A 13,578-nucleotide genomic window follows, 5' to 3' on the forward strand; every position below is an offset into this window, starting at 1 on the left:
AAGCGGCGGCGATATTCTGAAGCGATTACTTGCATTTACACGATTCCTTTCGCGAGATTTTGCATGACTTGACGCCAGACGCGTCACAGTATGACCGACAGCGAGCTTTGCAAAGTCTCAGTTAAAGCTGTCGACCACGTACGACATATACTTCGATTCATCCGACGCCCAGTGACGTGAAGTGAAACTCGTGCAAGTTATCCTCCCTCCGAAAGGGATCGCTATACAATACTATTTATATTCTCTCTGCGATCAGCCGTGGCCCATGGGTCATCCAAAAACAAAATAATAAAGAAAAAAAAAAGAATGAAAAAGAGAACAGAAACAGTTTACCTCCATCAGGCCGGCGTGTTGCTCTTTCTGACGTACTTTAAAAAGTAGAGGAAAGTTTAATTCACGCTTGCGTGCGTATCAGGCACGTGCGTCACAGCCACGTGCAACCCAAATGTTGGCTACAATTTAATATCGACGCAAAACGATGCCAGCCAGCATAACCTGAACTCTAAATTAGATCAAAGGCATGCATGTGGGGTCGCCAGCTCTTTTTTTTCTTTTTGAAGCGCAATCCGCTGTGGTTTCAAAGCGAAAGTAACACAGAGTCACTGACGCCGTCGGCACGTAGTCGGCCTGTGTGAGCGTTTCCCCACGGCAAACGATAGAAACTTTCGCCTAAAATTTGTTTCCCTCACAAGATAATGGCCGCTGAAATAAAGTGATGTCTAAATTGCATCGTTCTCGACACGCAAGGAACGACTGCTGTCGAACATCGAGCGTCAACAGGAGCTGCAATACGAAGAAAGGCAAAATATGGGCGTGGGTGTCAAGTTACAAAATGGAGTGTTGGCGTCTGGACGAGCTTATGAGGAGCTTATGAGGAGACATCGTAAGGGGCCAAAAATATTTGGTCCTGCGACAACGATTTAGTGTTTGTGTTAGGTATCTCCTCGGACTTCGAATCAATCAGGTGTTCGAAAATGACAACACATTACGACGCAAATAAAAACTTGTTGACCACCCAGCACCCCGTTCTTCCTTCTGAAAAGAAAAATAAAGAAGCAAAAATGAGTTTTTCTGCTCCCAGAAACTAGTTTGTACGACATAAAAACACGAAAGCTTTTTCAAGCACCCTGATGTGAAGAACGTTGTTCGCTTTGCTCAATCTGAGTAGCTATACGGAGAATACCGAATGACTGCATTTTAAAAATTGCACAGCGGGTTAAATTTTTCCGCCTGAATCTAGCTAAAGACGAAAGCGACCTTTAAGTTTCATCGAACATTGCATTGTGTCTGCACCGAAAAAAACTCTCGGCTTAGTGGACTGCCGTTTGTCGCAGCCAAAACACAAATCTTGCTTTGTCTAGACGTTCGTAAGTCTAGACGACTACTGTTAAAAGCATGTCTCGCTTGTTGAGGAAAAGTAAAACGTGGACTAGGAAGTGGCGAAGCTCTCTTATCATGACTAAAACATGATGCTTAGCATTTCCTTAGCGTTCTCCTTAGAGGCGTAAGTTTGGAATTTAAGTGTACTACTGAAAGAGAATTGCTTTCCTTTTTTCTTATGGCTACTTGATTTCTCGTATTCCTGCATTTCGAATAAGCTTCTTTCTTTTCTTTTCTGTTTGTTCGCCCTGCAGCAGTTTCAGATATTCCGGGAGGGCTGAAAAAAAGTATTCGCGTCATAAGTTACCTTCGTCATTCAACGAAATTTTGCTTCCTACGTGCACGCGGATCCGCAAAAAAGAAAGAAAAAGAAGCTTGCTGAGACTGAAAAATAGGGTAGTCCTTTATCAGGGTTGCAGCTACAGTTGGACACGCGAAACGTCTTTGTGCGTGCTGCAGATGGTGTATTGGTACCAGGGTAAAAAACTGACATAACCAAATAGACAAGTCCCGTTTACTCAATCGCTAGAAAGCTTACATGCATAACTTATGTTACAGCTAGTGGAGGTTCTTTTAGCCTAATATCGCAATCGTGTTCGTGGCCTATTCTTAGTAGGCTCATTTGTTTTGCGGTGGCTGTTCATGTACTAGGGTCAGGAAATGTGGAGCTCTCTACAGGCGGTGTCTGAGACCGCGTGGCATAGCTCGAGCCCGACGCACTCGTATTTGATAGGGATCCTGCCTTTGCTCAATCTCCTGCGCTTGCGTTCCCTATAAAGACGGACACGTTCCACCGCAGCCCATCTGTCTTACTGCTCGAGTCTCTTCACGCCGTTTCTGGTGCCTATGTGTCGACTGCAGCGCTACCATATAGCCGAGTGAGCGCGAGATTTCTGCAACAAGCTGCGCACCTGTGAGCCTTATAAGCACTGATGAGCACCGCTTTAAATTGAATTATACCGGATGGACAAACGTGCAGCCAAACTACGCCTCTCTGAACGCCGCACGCGAGACCAAATTTAGTTCAGATTACGGCGCGGATGGCGCGACAAAAGTGCCGCCAGCGCACGCGACACATGCATGTTCGAGTGACGGCTTTGTCTCCTACCTAATGATACCAAAGTAAGGCGCGGGGATTGGACAGTTGCGAAAGTATAAGCGATGATGCTATACCAAGTTTTCATTACATGCGACTTTAGCAAGCGAGCCCCTCTGACAGATTCTAAAGGTATTTCACTTCAAAACGTTTCTTCTTGAGAGGTGTAGCACAATCTTTACTGCACTAACCCTTTTTTTGGAAAGCAAAACACAATAACCATGCAAGCTAAATCGCCATGCAAAACACTGTTATGGTACGCCCACACTAGCGACAAAAACGCGCGCGACACGCCGCACGCGGCAAGCGACCGCGCGGCAGACGCGTACGGGCAAGTCCACAGTCGCGTTTTGCGGCACGCGGCAGCGGCCCGTGGAGTCCCGCGTTGTCTCGTTCCATTCGATACTTCTCGCGACAACGCGCTCTCCGTTCTGCCCATTTCGTCTTCCATCGGAAGTGTCTGTGTTTTTTTGCGCCACTGCCGGCCACGCTCAGGCATGTCGGATACGGACGAGGAGCTACTGGTGACTGTGAACACTATAATACTTGTTTGTTCTTTACTTGTGCGACGCCGACGTGCCAGACAGTGGACGAGAAAGTTTTGAGTGCGGTACAGGGACACTGAGGGCCAGGCGCGCACTCTGCTTCCCCACCTTCACCAATTACTCACCTGTCATGCCAAACTGCTGTCCATAATGTGCCAGCGGTTGGCGCGCAGCTCCTTGTCCGACGCTCGATTTATCATAGAGGTACGCATATCCGCGAACGGTTTCCAAAAACGCCTCCATTGCGAGGCGAATTCTTCGTCGACGCCTCAGTGGTGGTGTGGTAAGGCTTAACAAAAACAGCTCCTTGACTGGAAATGGCCTCTGAGATTTTACGGCGCGCGTGTCACTGTTCAGTCTCAGAGCCCATAGATTATGATTCTTTGCTTATGCGACAGGTGGCGCCACAACAGCGCGGCTCGTAAAGCGGCTCGCTTCTGATTGGTGGACGTTTCGCGTCTGCCGCGAAAAATGGGTCTCGCACCCATTCGCGCGTTTGCCGCGCGTTGCTGCCGCTTTTCGTGAATCTTGCCGCGCGCGACAGCACCGCTCGCCGCGCGCGTTGTGTCGCGCGCGTTTTTGTCGCTAGTGTGGACGTACCATTACCCTGAGAGCACTGCGTGCACGCAGTGCTCGCTTTTTCCCTCATATCCCTCCTGTCTCTTACACCTGGCAGCAAATCAGACGCTCCTCCGCAGAGTAGTCGCTTGCTGTCTGTATATCCTCATACGAGAGCTTTTTTTTTGTTGAAGATCTGATCAGTCGCGGAATGAAAACAACAGTTCAACATCCAATAATGCAGTGCGCAGATGTGTCGCGCAGTGTCTCTAGTGCGCCCATCGATCGCGTCAGGTCGCAGTTACCCATATTGAGCGCGCATTGAGCACGTAAACATGCCTCGAACAATAGAGTCTCCTGCTAAGTGTAAAGTGCGCGCTGTCATTCAATTTCTGCATGCTGAGGGGGGCAATGCAGCCGAAATTCGTCGACGACTGAGTAATGTGTACGGCACAACTTTCACAAGTGACAGTAAAGTGCGGCAATGGTGCAGGAAATCTGAAGCAGGACACACAGACGTTCATGATGTAAGCGGGCAGGGAAGGAAGCGAGTGGACAACCGATGATCTCTTCAGCGAGGGGATCAGGGAATCCGAAAAAGTCGTCGGTTCACAATTTCCATGTTGAGTGATTTGTTCCACAAAATTTCATGGTGAGCTCTATACCATCGTGAGTGAGAGACTCCAGTACCGCAAACTCTGTGCGAGGTGGGTAGCGTTTCTCTAGCGCTACCATGATGAAGGAGATGTTTTTGAAAAAAAATTGTCACAGGGGATGAGACATGAGTCCATTTGGAAACTGAAGAAAAAAATAACAATTCAAACAGTGGATGCATTCTGATTTCCAGAAAGAAGTTCGAGCGAACTTTCTACAGCAGAAATTATATGGCTATTGTGTTCTGGGAAGGCAATGGTGTTCTCTTGACCTTATGCATGGAACGCGGCCGACCATCACTTCAGCCTCACATAGCGTGACTCTTGAACGTCTAATAAAGGCAATTAAGAACAAGCGAAGAGGAACTTTGACATCAGGCATTGTCCTTCTTCATGACAATGTGCGGCTGCACAGTGCAGCTGCAAGAAAGAAGCTCTTGCGGCGTTTGCGACGCGAAGTGTTTGATCGCACATCATACAGCCCGGACATGGCTCCCTCAGATTACCATCTCTTTGGTCACATGAAACTATGGCTAAGTGGACAGGGGTTGGACTCAGACGAGTTGCAGGCCAGCGTACAGGACTGGCTGAAAGCACAGCCGGCTGCCTTCTATGACGAAGGCTTAGGAAAGTTGGTACCACGCTACGACAAATATCTTAATCGGAGCGGCGGCTATGTAGCGAAGTAGCTGGAAAGTGTGTCAAAATGTCCCAAATAAAACAGTTTTTATTTTCACAGTGGTTATCATTTCATGACCAATTAGACCTCAAAAAAAAAGCTTTCGTATATAGACATAAGTCTATATATGTACGTCTGCATATATATCGTATATAAGTACATATGTCTATATATCCTATATTTATGTTGTGGCTGTTTTAGTCATCGCGCCTACGTAATCACACCGCAATCTTCGTCGACAATTTTCGTCATTGCCGGCGACCTCATGCCGACCGCGTCGTCATGGTCGTTATGTGAACGTGTTTGCCGCTGTTGTCCCTAATCGCAACGTTGTCGTCTTAGCACAGCTGTCATATTTTAGTCCTACCGTTGTCGTCTCGTTTCTGTCATCGTCACGCGAACATGTCGGCTTCGTCATCGTGGTTATCTTGCATAGTCGTCGTCTGTGACGTCGTGTCAATGTATTTAACTTGAGTTATCCTAGCAGCGCAGATAGAAACACGGACGCAAGAAGACACAAGTACACATGCACGGCGTTCACTTCCAACAACTATTTGTTGTTGGAAGTTATACTAGGGTCTTATACTACGAGATTGCTAAAAAAAGTGTTGTGGCAGATACCATAATTATAGTCCTGGAGCTGGATCACTCAAGGAGACGGACATATTTTGCACAAATAATCAAAATGCATAAACGACAAAATACCCAAAGTTTACCAATTAGCTTCCTGATTAAGTAATTTGCGGCGCGGATCACAATTTACGAATTGTATCCGGTGGGTTCGCAAAGCGTATCCACTTCGAATGAATTTTCAGGAGGACGCCAGTTTCGGATGATACATTCCGAAACTGAGTGACGGAATACATAAGCTCCCCAGTTACTTTTGTGTATCAATAAACAAAACGGCGTTTTGCTCAAGAGGTAAGTAGAACAACAGCACATATTTTTATCGCAAGTTCGATGGCACATATCTTGAAATCCGCGCCATCCTCTGAATTCGTTCTAAGTGATATGCTTTCAGAACTCACCAACTACCATTGAGAAATTGCAATCTGCCGCAAAATAATTACCGACGACCTTAATTAGTGTTTTTGTTAATTAGTTGATGAGGCATCTCGATTTCTTGTGCAAGCAATACGCACCGTTCTGAGTGATGCTGCTCAAGGACTACAATTATCCTACCAGCCTCTTAAAGAATTCTGTATATTCTATCAACAACAAAAGAACCGAAAAGCATCCCGCATATTCAACCGCCAAAACGCGTGGCAAGCGTTTGCACAAGCACACAAAGGTATACAATGAATGAAATAATCAGCAAGAGTATTTTATTGCTTGGACGTTTTCGCATATGCTTATGCACGTGCTTGGGACACGTTTTGACAGATGATATATGGTCGGCGCCTGTCCGAAGAAAAACAGTCTCTGGTAGTTAACGCCAGATGTGTGTATCTGTGTCTGCTTCATAGTTGAGCAAAGCGGATAGACCCATTGGGTCAAACTCCCTGCCTTTCCATTTATTCCTCTATATCTCTCTTTCTTTTCGTCCCCTCACCCCCTTCCCCCTGCGTTAGGTACCAAACCAGACGAGTACCTGATCGACCACCCTAACTTTCACTCATTTCCTCGTTTCCGGCATTATTTAAGGCGAAGGTAATTAATACACTCGAACGCACGACCTTTGTTCGGAGAAAACAAGTAATAGGAAGTAGCGCATTCCAATCAGAATGTCAAGTGATGTAATGAGCGTCTCGTGAGTGCGCAGGCTTATCGCGTTCACCCTCGTTAGCGTATGCTAAAGTGACTGTCAACCTTTTTCTAAGTTGTCAATTATCCTTCATTTTACAATATACGTGTATCGGAAGCAAGCAAGCAACGTGAAATTCGTAATGAATTTAGCCATTATAGATGAACTTACCAAAAAAGATGTGTATAACGCTTGATTTCACTGTCAAGCTCCATAGAAACGTCTCGCGCATTTTCAACATATTTACAGTCAGTTATTTTACGACAGCAGCCATGAGAAAAAAATAATTATGCTTACACTATTATGAACTTTATCTAGAAAGAATACTACAGTACACAAAGATAGGCACCGATTTCAGTTCTTGCTGGAAGAGCAGTGGCGCTGAAAAAAAAAAATTGCGTTGGATGTGGTCACGGTTCCCTTAATAGTTAAGCCTTGCGTTCGACAAACTTTCTGCTGAGCAATACAAGCTTTAGTGCATTCCTCGACTCTCCTTTGTCGAGAGTTAGAGAATTTAGATTCCGGTCCAGTGCCTTCACGGGGAAGAGTGCGTTTTTCATCTAAATGGTTTGCGGACGCTCTCTGAGGATGACTGTAGTTATTTTGTTGAGTTTACATATTGCAGCTCACTACGCAATCTTTGACGCTTTTAGATATATGGACAAACATGAGCTCAAACATTGGTCGTTCTTGCTTAAGTGTGTTCCGAAGCTGCGCTTCTGCGTTAATTTTTCTTTTTTTTTGCATTTCGTATAGGTTTTCTCGGTGAAAACTAGAGAGAGCTAGCCTTATTTATAACGATTTTTTTTCCTCTCGTTTCATCATCCGAATCCAGCAAAACTTCTTCCATTCAGTTAAGATCGCTGCGAATATGTTGCTATTATTTTATTTTGATTAAAACTTCACATGTTATCTTGTTTCTGGTTCTGTGAACTTCAAAGGCATGAAAAGTTGGTAGTGGTTGGTGCACGGGTTATTTGACATGGAGATAGTTTTGTACTATCTATAGTTCTCAGAAGTCTCCATGTTCTTTTTCTTAAGATGCACTCGCGTGGTTATATCTTCTAGGTATTCTCTCTCCCTCTTTTTTTAGCTGTAAAATAAAAGCAAACACAGCAAATGTCCCGCACTAACCTTATACTTTTAGCTGGGGGTTGAGGCAAGCAGTCCTGGGAGCTTTAAACATTTGAGGTCTATTGGAACAAGCAGAACATCAAAGGGAAATTTCAACGCAAAGCACAGTTCTTCTAATTGTCTTGCGTCGCATTTGGTCCGCAATTTCATGCTTCTCATTATATGTCAACCTGTGATCTTCTGGGCAGTAATCAAGTCCTGAAATCAAAGCCTGGCGACATAACCATAATACTGAAATTTTAGCTACTCGAGAGTTCACCGAAAACAAACCATGCCTCCTGGAGCAGCACGGATTACGTGTAGCCAGTCAGACTTGGCTTCCTATTGATAGAGTGCTCCGATTACAAAAGTACACCCACTTTTCACGCTGCCGGCCACTAGAGTTCCGCATCATTCTGCAGATCACGCTATGCAACCTTCGTCGCTGTAGCCACTCGTTTCAGAGCGCTCTGCTGTTAGTGCGAGATTTATTGCGGGCCAGTCAAAGCACCATGCAGCGTAGACAACTGGCGTCTTTCCCACCCGCTTTCACACAGCCAGTTGTTCCCGCTCCAATTTCACACATTTCTTGAGACACTCCGAAGCGAGGCTGAAAAAATTAGTTTCGCATGGCGTGTTCCTAACACTGCATCGTGTTAAACGTGACCGACAATATATTCCAGCGGAAGGCTAATGGACCGTACGAAGCTGTAGGCCGTGTCCCTTGTTCAACATATCCTGTGCGTCTTAGAGGATCTGGTGACTGAGCTCCTCCTGTCGGGACACATTATCCCTACAGGACACCTGCAGTACTTTCCACAAGCTAAATAAGTGATTTCTAGTTAAAGAGTATGCTCACCAGGTGTTCAATGATTTAAGTTTTTTTCTCTTGCTGATGTTCATTCATTTGTTTCTCTGATATTACGGGAAAGCTGCCCCCACCCCCTTATTCCTAACATGATGTTTTGGCCAGGCACTAGCAGCTGTCTTCCGTTTGCACCTGCATGCTAATAACATTGCATTCATGATGCTAGCATTGATGCTTGCATTCTTGTTCCAATCCCCTACGGGGATAGGCCAAGAATCTGGTTGTTATGGGGTGTAGGATAAGTAAACGTTTAGGTAATAGAGGATGTAAGACAAAGAAAAGGGTAAATTGAACACATAATGTATTAGTAGGATCTTGATGACGGCCAGTTGGTTCATATCTAGAACTGAGGTTAAACAGCGCGAATAAAACAAGGACACGAGGAAACAAATACCACAGACAAGCGCTGAGTGCAAACTGGAAGTTTACTTGAAATTCTCTAGCCATTTACACCTTTTTCAGCATAGGCATGCGTACACCAGTCGCAAAAACATCTGAAAATCAGCAGCCTCATGATCTTTCATCCAAAAAAGCTATTTCTTTTCCCGAAAATGCAAGAGAGGGAGCGCTTATACATTCATCTCCTTGCTTTCTAATGTAGTAAGCCTCTATTACTTCCCTTTCCCTCTTAACTTTTCCTTTCTCTATGAATTTTTTTTTTCAAATATGGGAGTGCAGTGACACTTGTTGCAATGTCCGACTAAATGACTCTCACAGCCATTCTTTAGGTTATTGCTGTGCTGACGAGATCTTTCAGTAAAACACTGTCCCGTTTGACCAATATAAGTATAAAGGCTCCTGTGCACCACAAATCATAAATTCCGTTTCACTGACTGCAGGCGCAACATTGTCTGTCAGATACCGCTGACCTGTGTAAAAACTTATGTTGGTCAAACGGGACAGTGTTTTAATGAAAGAGCTCGTCAGCACAGCAATAACCTAAAGAATGGCTGTGGGAGTCATTTAGTCTATCATTGCAACAAGTGTCACTGCACTCCCATATTTGAAAAAAACCAAAATTCATGGAGGAAGGAAAAGTTAAGAGGGAAAGGGAAATAATAGAGCCTTACTACATTAGAAAGCAAGGAGATAAATGTATAAGCGCCCCCCTCTCTTGCCTTTTCGGGAAAAAAAATTGGTTTTTTGGATGAAAGATTATGATGTTGTTGATTTGCAGATGTGTTTGCGACTGGTGTACACATTCCTATGCTGAAAATAATATAAATGGCTGGAGAATTTCAAACAACCTTCCAGCTGGCAGTCAGCGCTTGTCCGTGGTATTTGTTTAATCGTGTCCTTGTTTTATTCGAGCTGGTTTACCTCAGTTCTACATGATGTAAGGGCATAATAATTATAAAAAATCTCATAGTGAGGAAGACGCATGGTCTTCAAAATGACAGCGATTTCAAAGGTAATAATTTTTGAAATATATTCAGCAGTTGTGAGAAGGATGCAATTAACATTAGGGAAAATTAACCTGGTACAAAATCGGTACATATTATTAATCGTGTGTCGCGGTAAAAGCCGCTTTTCTATCTCTGTACTTCTCTGTTTCTGAAATTGTTTTAAATGTTTGCCTGAGAACCTCGGATAGGTTGCCTCACTGCGGAACAATAATACCATTTAATGAGACTTAATAATAAAAGTTTATTAATAATGTGCGTTGTGTCTCTCTCGACCTTCTTGTGTGACTTCTTTGTGTTAGTGATATTTACAGTTGTGCATGAACTACTCCAGCCGGAAGAAGAGGGATTTCATTCGAAGCAACCATTCAACCATTCAATACTTTCATCCGATAAACAAAAAAAAATATGAATTTTTTAATAATATCGCAAATGATTCATAATGGATTACAAGGTGTGGGATAGTGGGGGAATGTAGGATAACTACATAGAGTTGTCTTACACAGACAAGATGTATGCGCATGGAGAGCAAGAAACGCACGCCACTGTGTGCGTCGCGATATGCAGTGAAGTGTTCTGCAGCATGCAAGCGAAATTTCTAGCCATACAAAGTCAGTGACTGATCAAAATAAATCAATATTATTTTATGATGCTCGACAATCGCCCGTGCAGGTGATACAAGAAAAAATTCGCAACATAATTTAAACCTGATAGTGTGTCGTTTCACCTAAACAAATTTTGTGAGAAAACCGCATTTGCATTGCAATGTGCTTTGATGTATCCTCCCCAGTTGCTTAAGTGGAGCAAAACCAAGAATAATTTTGAAGATTTACCTGGCTATGATGCAGTCCGGAAGGTAGGGGAGGCACCGAGCCGGTCCTTCACCCTTCCCCTTTTCCGCCCTAATTCGAGAGCCGTGACTTGTTCATTGGAGGTGCTGCGCCTTCGTTAATGGTACCTAATAACAAATGCACCTCCGGTCTCACTCGCGGCACCGCTTAACTATCGATGAGGCATTCGTGAACTATAACGGCTAGGTGAAAGAATGGGTACTTACAGCCATTAAATATGAGATGATGATCACAACAGCTGCTTGATCTCCATTAATAATCATCATCAGCAGCAGCAGCCTATTTTTGACGTAATAGTTCTGCGGAATGCCGCAAGGTGGAGAGAAGCAATTAATAAGAGGAAATGAGACATCCACCCAAGCGTAGCGAAGTGCTACAAAGGAAACACATACCGGTTCCTCGAAACAAAAGCCTCGCAGTTGAAGTATTATTCGTCCTGGTCTGGGAATCGAACCCGGGACCACCGCCTTTCAGCCGCTCTACCATCTGAGCTAACCACGGGGCTAGCAGATGGCAGGGCGAAGTCGAATTTGTCAACAACTCGACGCAAAGGCAAGAGTTTGAGGTAAAAGTTTTGCGGAAACCCGCAAGGTGGAGAGAAGCAATTAATAAGGGGAAATGAGACGTCCACCCAAGCGTAGCTAAGTGCTACAAAGGTACACTGTATGCAGGACGAATGCTTTTACCAGCGGTCTCCAATTACGCTTGTCTTGCGCTGGCCGATTGCAACACGATCCTGTGAATTTCCTAATTTCACCACCGCACCTAATTCTCCGCCGTCCATGACTGCGCTTCTCTTCCCTTGGCATTCATTCCGTAACTCTAATGGTCAATCTACCTTACGCATTACATGGTCGGCTCCGTCTCATTTTCCCCCCTTACTGGCAACTAGAATATCGGTTGCTCATAGATTATTATGGACCGCGAAATATCCATCCACTATTTGCACACTTGTGACTTATGTTAACTTGGGTAGCTTTTGTTACCAGCTTCATCTTGCTTTAACTTTCCTTCTTTTATTATACTCCGCTTCATGCATAGCAAGCAAAGCGGCGGATGTTACGTAAACAGTGCATTCATAGTAGTCTGACTGCGCACGCGTTTGGCGGTGTTGTTGTTTTGAATACGCCATGCTTTATACGTAATAATTAATTCCCATAATGCAACAGCAAAATATGGACATACTTTCTTGCCAATTTACTCATGATTTCTGCACCTATATGTTTGCCGCATGTGTTGACGCTAACCCATTTCGTTAGCGCCAACACATAACGCGAGCCGCCAGACTGCCCTCTGTATACACACTGGCAAACTGGGACAAGTTGCGTCAGCTGATCTCAAAGGTGCCATTAGTAGATTGTTTGTTAAAACTGGTGACCGAGTATCGAGGACATCGACGGTGGAGCATATACATGTGATCTATGGCCACCTTTTTCAAAATAAATTTGCTCTCTCTCTCTCTTGCGGATCCATGCATGTCGACGTCGTGTTTACAAGACGGCACACCGCTAGAAATGTCTGAGTGACTGGGCGCTGTATACCCGCTTTGATGCAGCCATATTGTGGCACATTAAACGGGTTCTTCACAAGAGATGGGCAGCCCTTTGTGGTTTGTTAGATGCTGTAGCTGGTTTTGGAAGCGTATGGTTCATACCGAAGGCTCTCTGCGCTCCCAAAATCAGCAACGATCCGACTGCGGCATTGCGCATGGCCACTGGCCAGTTTACAAAAATTCAGGTGGAGGAATTTGCCAAAGCTCCTATCCCCAGTTACACCACAAACGGCGGCCTCAATTTTAGGAGAAGTCAGAGTATCATACCTGCTTGCAACGGTGTTGCCATCAAGATAGACGAAGCAGATGGACGTTGCGCAGCTCCTCAAGAGCTGTGCCACCGTCTTTAACAAAAATCTTAACAAATTTACTGGGCAGTGTAATTCACCACCCGAGCAGTTTGTGAACTTTTCCTGCAAGCGTGGGCTGGTCGCATCTAACCAGAATTCCATTGGTCTTTACTCGTAGCGTAAATAACTTAGAACCGAGGCTTGAATGTGCCATGTTTATATTGAAGGGAGCTACGTATATACCCACCAAAGCGGGCAATGCGTTTTGTTTGCTCGGGAAACGTTTGATGGTGTTCGCTGAACCTATTTAACATCATTTATCGTGGTCTTTATTTAGCCCGTCCTATTTACCCACCATGCTTCAGGGTCATCTGTTTGCGAGTGCGAAGCCGCACGGTCTTCTGTATGGAGAGCTCGCAGTTGATGAGGAAAAAAACTAAGCTAAATATGCCGATATATAATCAATGATTGGGCCAACTTCCTGAACGACGTTTGCTCGAAGCGACGCCCGCTTAAACGAGTGTGCGCTCTCCGTCGAAAATTTCACGTTATAATTGGATGCTTCGCTCTAGCCAATAAATATTGACACAACCAGTTCACTGATATGCAGATACTGTATAGTTTCAAAACACGGACACAAGACTCAACTACAGGCGTCGTTTCATAGGTATTATGAATGTCTCGGCATCCAGGCCCCTATTCTTTTTGTTTCAGTTCCCATCTGCTCCATTGGTAATTGAATATTACGTTTCTTGATTTACAGTGTGACATTTATATTACAATCTGGCTACTCAAGGAAAGAAACGTGTTGTGTTTAATCACTATATACAAAGCCCTGTAAGTTGT

The sequence above is a fragment of the Dermacentor albipictus genome, chromosome 3 (genome assembly GCF_038994185.2).
Source record: "Dermacentor albipictus isolate Rhodes 1998 colony chromosome 3, USDA_Dalb.pri_finalv2, whole genome shotgun sequence".
NCBI classification, from domain to species: Eukaryota; Metazoa; Arthropoda; class Arachnida; order Ixodida; family Ixodidae; genus Dermacentor; species Dermacentor albipictus.